The following is a 7,867-nucleotide window of genomic DNA, read 5'->3' on the forward strand; positions in this document are numbered from 1 at the left end:
ATCACTCCAGGAAGTTCACTCACATCCTTTCTCAGTCAAGGCTTGCCTCCCCAAGATAACCACTGTTCTGATCTTTTCCTCCATAGAATAATTTTGTGTGTTCTAGAATTTCATGTAAATGGAACCATGGAATATGCATTCTTGAAGGTAAAGATTCTTTCACTCAGCAAATTGATTTTGATATTCTTCCATGTATCTGTAGTTTGCTCCTTTTTATTTTTGCATAGTATTCCATAATACAAATATACCACAATTTGTTTAGCCATTCTTCTATTGACAGACACCTGGGATGTTTCCATTTTTTAGTAACTATAAAGCTGCTATGAACATTCTTGTACAAATTATTTTGAGTGTATGCTTCCATTTTTCTTATATGATGTATAGGAGAGGACTCCTGATTATTGAAGTATATGCTTATTTTTACAAGAAAATGCTATACCTTTTTCCAAAGTGGTTGTACCATTTTACAGTCTGACCAACAATGTGTGAAAGCTTCAGTTGCTTCACCACCTTCCCAGCAAATGGCATTGTCATTCGTTTTAATTTTAGCTATTGTGGTGAGTGTGCAGTGATATCTCATTGTGGTTTTGTTTGGCATTTCCCAATGACTAATGATGTTGTGCAAGTTTACTGTGTATGACCATGGTTTTCCATGGGACTGAAGTCTGATTCTTTGGACTAAATCATTCGTTTTAATTTTAGCTATTGTGGTGAGTGTGCAGTGATATCTCATTGTGGTTTTGTTTTGCATTTCCCAATGACTAATGATGTTGTGCAAGTTTACTGTGTATGACCATGGTTTTCCATGGGACTGAAGTCTGATTCTTTGGACTAAAGTGTCTAATCCCTCAAAATCCTGTTGGGATTATGACCAGAATAGATTTAGTTCTATTCATTGATTTGAGAGGTATCACAATACTTATGATATTTAGTTTTTCCCTCCTCTTTCCATTATTTGAAGTTTTTATATCTTTTAAGAAACATTTTAATGTTGTTTATATAGGTTTTAAACTAGTTTTGTTAAGAGTATTCCCAGGTACTTTATATATTTATGAATACTATGAACAAGCTATCTTTTTTGAAGTATGTTTTCTCTGTTTATTGATGCTATCTAGGAAAGGTTAGTTTGTGGGTATTTATCCTGTATCTAGCAATGTTATTAAACTTTCTTGTAAGTTATAATAGTTATAATAGTTTCTCAGTTCTAGTTACAGTTATCACTTTAAATAAGTCATTCATTTTCAAACAGATATATCCACTTTCCCATAGTTTTTTATTTTGCATTGTCTGGAGTAATGGTTCTTAAGCAGGGTGATTTTGCTTTGAAGATATTTGGCAATGTCTGGAGACACTTTTTGGTTGTCACAGCTGGGTGATGTACTAATACGAAGAGACCAGTAATGCTCTTAAACATCTTACTATGCACAGGACAACCCTCTTCAGCAACGAATCATCTGGTTGAAAATGTCAACAGTGCTGAAGTTGAGAAATTCTGCTTGAGAACTTCCAGAGAAACACTAAGTGTTGAGGGTAAAACCATCTTGTCCTACTCCAGGTTTTAATGTAAATGCTTATCATATTCATTAATAAGCATAAAATTGGATCTAAACTAGTAATAAGCATAGAAGTGGGACATTTATTCAAGAGTTTTTTGTATACTAGTAATTTGCCAATGGTAACAGAAGCTCACCATGGCAGTGATTCTCAGGAAGGGTAAGTTGTAGAAAAGGTGTGAAGAGAGGTGAAGAAGTCTGCTACGTGGGGACTATGCCCTTCCCCACTAGAATTACTAAAGCATAAAGTACTATACGATGTTAGTTAATATCAGCCAGGCTACATCGGACCTGCATGTAGATGCCCATGCCCTTTATACCTCACTGTTAAAACAATGATATTGTTTATGGTGAGTGTCTTCTGTAGGTTGTAAGCTTCTGTAAACTTTCTTAATCACTGTATATCTGAATAGGTCTACTCAGCCCTCACTCTGTTTTCCCCTCAGCATTTTGAAGATGTTTTCCCATTTTCTTTGTGTGACTAGCATTAATGAGAAAGCTGCTATTAACCTGTGAGTTTTACATTCTTTGTGATATTTTTTATGGGAAGCTTTTTGTTCTTGATGCCCTAAAATTTTACTACAATGGGTCTAACTTTTTCTCAATTTCTCTTTCCTCCCGGAGCACAAATTAGATGTTTTTGTTGGAACTTTATTTCTTAACGTTTTAAATACCATTTATTTCTTTGGCTGAAAATTTTAGATTACTTCTAGATAACTTCATTAATTAGTTGCATTTATTAGAATTTTCATCCCATTTATTTAGTTTTTTCCATGATATATAATGTTCTTTCTTATGACCTCTTGTTCTTGTTTCAAACAAGATATTCTCTTCTGTCCAAAGATATTGAATGTCTTATGACCTATTTTCTTATTGGAAGTGCATCTATTATGTATTGGCTTTCCTCAAGTTTAAAAAGTGGCAGTATTTATTATATAAACAGAATATATAATCTGAGCAGGTGCTATTCTAGATACTTTATATGTATTAATTTACTTAACCCTCTTAACTTTAGAAGTACATACTATTATCCCCACTTTACAGATGACTAAACTGAGACAATAAAGAGGTAAAAAATCACTCAAGATCACGCAGCTAGTAAGTTTTGGAGCAAGGACACAATCCTATAGAGGCCCCATTTCTTCCCAGGTGATACTAGCCACATGAGGCCCTGAGAAGTCTGACTCAAGCTTGCATGCTCATTGTTTGCTCCTGAAAGTAACTACTCTAGTGGCTGCTGGTTGGCTCACAGTAGAGTGGGTAGGGACATATACAACCTTGGCTGCAGTGTCTTAATCCCCTCTATATACCTTCCTGTTGCCCGTGCCTACCTCTGGTTGTAAAAGGCCACCTGGGTTGCAGCTGCCCATTAACTGTACATCTTTCAGGTGAGAGTCACCCTTTCTAGATCAAGAACTCTTGTTTTCAAGCATAGCTTTGCATTTAATCTGAAGAAAACCCTACTATTTTGTAAACTTAAAGTACGTATACAAATGAGGAAGGAGTATTATTGAAACTTACGGGGTTTTATCACTTAATTTCTACTATATCCACTTATACTGGTTAAATTTACCAAATCTTCACTCTGTTATCTGGCCATTATTGGGGCTATAGGGGAGAGGAGGGGAAGATTTTTTCTTCCAAAGTTTAACTCACTCACTGTCTTACAGGAAGCTTTCACCAGTTCCCCATGGATGGCACTAATTTTTTTAGTGCTCCAGTAGCAATCTTTTTTTACACATAGTTATAATGCAAAACAGATTTATTTGCATGCACAGCAATGAGGAAACTAAAAAAGGAAAGCCATCTTCAGGCAAATGGAAATAATCAAGACTCTTAAGCAGCTGATTTGGGGACCTACAATAGGAAGACTTGCTCTGCTGCCTTCCAGAAGTTATGTCTCTTTGTTACTGGACTTAGGATGCTAGGCTCCTTGGGAGTCAATGTCATGGAAGTGAACACTGAACCCACAGTGAGAGTGAGGAAGCTAAGTTTATTGAAAGATAGCTTGTGCACAAGGGAGTCAACACGAAGGAGGACTGTTGCTCCCTGAGAATTCAGCGCAAGGGGGTTTTAAAGGCAAAAGATCTGGGTAGGGAGCTTGGGAAAGAAGACGGGATCTCCAGTTTCACAATTGAGGTCTTCATCAGTTGGACACAAGGCGTTCTATTTTCAGCCTCAGCAGGTGGGGGCCCCATTGTTCTCTTGAGGCCTATAGAAGAATGCTTACACAAGGGGGTTAAGCAATGTTGGGTAATGACATGCTTGTGGGAAGGGGACATACAGGAGGGTCTTTAGTGTTTATATTTAACTCCTGCTCTCCCTGTTGTTTCCTGGAACATGATGTGGTCTGCTGCCCCTGGGGTCTCTGCTGCATTTCCAGCATGTAGGCTCCTGCTAGGTTCTTGGTGCAGACAACAAAATGGCATCTCACCTGTCAGCCCTATCCTTACTCCTGCTTCATCTTCACCTGAGGCCTCAGCAGGTTTTTCAGACAGACCTTCCTGTTGGACCAGCTCTTATAATTTTTTTCTGGTGGGCAAAATGGTATTCCAGATAATCTTTGTTCTTTGTCTGTTTATCCAGGAACTCCACCATGAAGTTTAAGAGCTACAGAAATAAAACAGGGAAAAACCCACACTAGAGGCAGCATATTCAAATTGTGGCCCATGGACCAGCAGTCCTGGGAGCATGTCAGAAATGCAGAAATCTCAAGTTCCACCCCAGACCTACAAAATCAGCATCTGCATTTTAAGAAAGGATTAGGTGATTCAATATTCATATTGAGGTTCCAAGAGCACTGATCTAAGACCTTCAAGACCTCTAGGTGAATTACAAGCATCCATTTTCAAAGAGTGTGAGGGTTAAATAACTTGTATTTTTGATGAGAACTCTAAGTAACAAGGTACTACTGTAATGGTTTTCAGTTCTGTTTATGTGAATCATCTGGAGATTTTGAGTAGCTGCCCAGACCCTATTCCCAAAGATTTAGACTTAAGTGGTCTGGCATAGGGCTCAGGCACTTGCACCTACTTAGAGCTCCTCAGTGAGTCCAATATGCATCTGGGGTTGAGAACTTTTGTCCTAGGGCATTTTCTTTGACTTCCTGAGAAGCTAGGGAGTTGGTGAGAAAGAAGTTGCCACTTTGAGGTAGGGTGTTCACTGATAACTAGGAAGACATCAGAGAAGTCTGTAGAAAAATCAGTCACCATTAACATCTACTTTTGCAGTGATAGTCTAGGACAGTAGTTCTTGAATGGTGGCCTTCAGCCAGCAGCATCAGCACCTGGGAACTTGTTAGAAATGCAAATTCTTGGATCCCATACAAAACCAGCCCAAACAAAAACTCTGGGGGTGCATCCCAACAGTTTTTGTAGTAAGCCCTCCAAGTGATTCTGGTGCCCAATAAAGCTTAAGCATTCTGGTCTAGGAGATTTACAAGCCAGCAACAGCACCATTATTTTTTTAATTTTCCAGAGTGCGTGATTCCTGGGAAGACTTTTCCATCTTGTACCGAGATGCATTCTTCCCTGCTAGGACACCCATCCTCCTACTCCCAAGCCACCCCTACAAATGAGTTCCCATACTTCTTTGTAGGGAAATGAGCACATGTTGTATGACTCACTGCCTTGGGCCCATTTCCCCATTTTTCAGAAGCAAATCAGAATCCAGAAACGAAAGATGATACTATTTGTCAAAACCGGTTAATTACTTACGTCACTTATTCTATTCTCAGAAGCCGAGATCTTTAGGTCTGCAGGACATTACTTAATATATTCTCCATCTGCAGAGCAGAGTTTAGGGCTTGTATGCCAGTTCCCCCTTTGTCTATAATGGGCCTCAATTGAAGAGAAATAGAGTCATTTGTCTACCTCAGGCACAGTTTTGTTATATCCTACTTCCTATATAGGATTTTAACTAGGTTTGCATGGTCTAGTGGCTTCCAAACTTTGTGGTACAATAGAATTATCTGAGAATCTTAAATATTGATGCCTGGCTTTCACCTGCAGGCACTCTGACTTAATTGGTAGGTGTGCAACATTGGCATCAGGATTTTTAAAAGATCCCCAGGTGATTTTAAATGTTCTACAAAGCAAGGGTACCACTAGCACAGGTATGAGTATATACAATTATTCCAGTAGCTTTGGAATTCTACAATGGTGGTTCAATTCTATTAGCAGACACTTAACTCCAGCTTCATAAAGAGAAGTAAAAGAACCCCTTTAGATGAGTAGTGATGCTCCTGGATGTACTACTCCCAACTAAGGTTCAGATTGTTTCTTTGTAGTGTCTGTCCCAGCGGAAAAACATGTTTCACTACAGTGAAGAAACAGCCATACTAAATACTCAAGTATTTATGTATGCCTGAATTAGATTAATGGTCTGAAATAGACTGCTAACAGCTCTGGGAAGAAGTCATTAGAGTAGTACTTCTCAAACTATACACAGCATTAGCATCACCTGGAGAGCTTGCTAAGACATAGATCCTTGGAACCCACCCACAGAGAATCTGATTTGTAGGTCTGCGGTGGGGCCCACACATTTGCACTTCTAATGAGTCCCTGGGTGCTGCTGATGCAGAGACCACACTTTGTTTAGCTCACTGAGAAAAGCCAAACAAACATTTAGTGACTAAAATTTACCCAAAATGATGTTGACACTTGCTTGCCTTCAAAGTCAGTTTCTAAGAAGCTCATGTAGGAATATGAGTAACGTAACAAGTAAGGTAGCAACTAATAATTTAATTCTCCAGACCTGGCAAAGACCCCTTGGAGGTCCTTATAACAAAGTTATGCAATCACCTTAACAATCGGAAGGCAGACAGTACCCTCTCATTTTCTTAGACATCTTAGGAACTGTTTTGCATGCTCCCTCTTCTCCTCAGCCTGCTCCTTGAAGAATGTGGCAAAAGGAGGCATTCTCATCTCTTCATTGTAATAACAGGTCTGGAAGAGAGGTGAAAGTGGGGAAGATTGGAGGTGAGAGAAGCTAATCTTTAGGGCTGAAATCTCACAAAAAACTCACTTTATTTCAGTGGTTGTCCAGAAAGAGGCCTTTAGTCACTTTTGAGTGTTCTGTTTGTCCTTTGACTTCTAGAAGGCCCTGGTTCTCTCCCTGAACTCAGGTTACCTCGAAGAGCAGCCACCATATTCCAGTATGCTGGTGCCTAATCTCTGGATATTATGGCCTCTTTAAGGATCAGATTTGTGAACCTACATGTTAGCACCTATATCCGTTAATTGTGTAGATACATGAGAAGTCCAGCAAAAATTACGTGACATCTTAAAGTCAATCTATTTCATAAATCTTAACACATCTACATTAATTAGAAAATAGCATATGGATGTATAATTGTTTATTCAGTCTGCCAGCAGTGTTTGCCCGCACAATTTTGAGAACCCACTGGAAAGAACTATGGTTTTTCTTGTCATAGCCCATAGTTTGCAGTCACAGCTCTAAGTCATTGGGCTACAGAGTGGCAGTTTCCTAGCCACTGAATCTTCATCTAGTATCAGACTACAAATATAGCCATAACCCCCATTAAGGACAAAGAAGATACATCATTACCCTGATGAGAGCTAAAATCTCCCTTGCAGTTGCTCAAGAACCCATATGAATCTTGGAGAGATAGATACGCATCACTGACATGCAGCTGGTGAGATGCTACTCGGTTAATAGCAAGTCTACACTCTTCAGAAAGGAAGCCCTGGAACTGGTATTCCATCTTAGCTCCAGGGAAATATAGCCATAAGAAGTGTTACCCACTAATGGTAACATTTAATTTAAGACTTCTTAAATACTAATAGGCAAATAGCTGGCCCACTTCTTAAAACAACAAGATGAAATTCGGTTCAGTTGAGATTAACGGTTACCAATCTTCCAAAGAGGACACTGTTTCTGGATGAAAAAACCAATCTGACCAGAGAAAAGGGTGGGGAAAAAAGGGTTAATCCTCTAGCTATCCCAATCAATGTTCAATGTTCTCTCTCACCTTCCCTCTGGCTCTGGTTTGAGAAGCTGGAGTACTTCCTGAGTAGTGATGCATTAATAGAATGGATGTGTTACCTTTACATTTTTTCTTTTCCTCAAAAATGATTATGGCACAGCACACTAGGTTCCATAGAGAATCTAAGACTGGCTAAAATACATTTCTTTTGCCTGTAAGACCCTATATTCCCCTCCTCTCCTTCATAAGGCTTCAACACATGTAATTGGTCTTAAGGTAGGATATAATGGGAAGTGTCAAAATCATATCAGCTGAGGGAATTAGGGCAGATTTCATTGATAAGTTGGCATTTTATATTGACCTTAAA

The 7,867-nt window shown here is 39.0% G+C and overlaps 1 pseudogene; it reads right to left on the reverse strand.

The window, feature by feature from the left end:
* The window catches only part of LOC103607595, a 53,812-nt pseudogene that overhangs the window by 8,239 nt on the left and 37,706 nt on the right, over positions 1 to 7,867 (reverse strand).

The sequence above is a fragment of the Galeopterus variegatus genome, unplaced genomic scaffold (genome assembly GCF_000696425.1).
Source record: "Galeopterus variegatus unplaced genomic scaffold, G_variegatus-3.0.2 Scaffold7569, whole genome shotgun sequence".
NCBI lineage: Eukaryota > Metazoa > Chordata > Mammalia > Dermoptera > Cynocephalidae > Galeopterus > Galeopterus variegatus.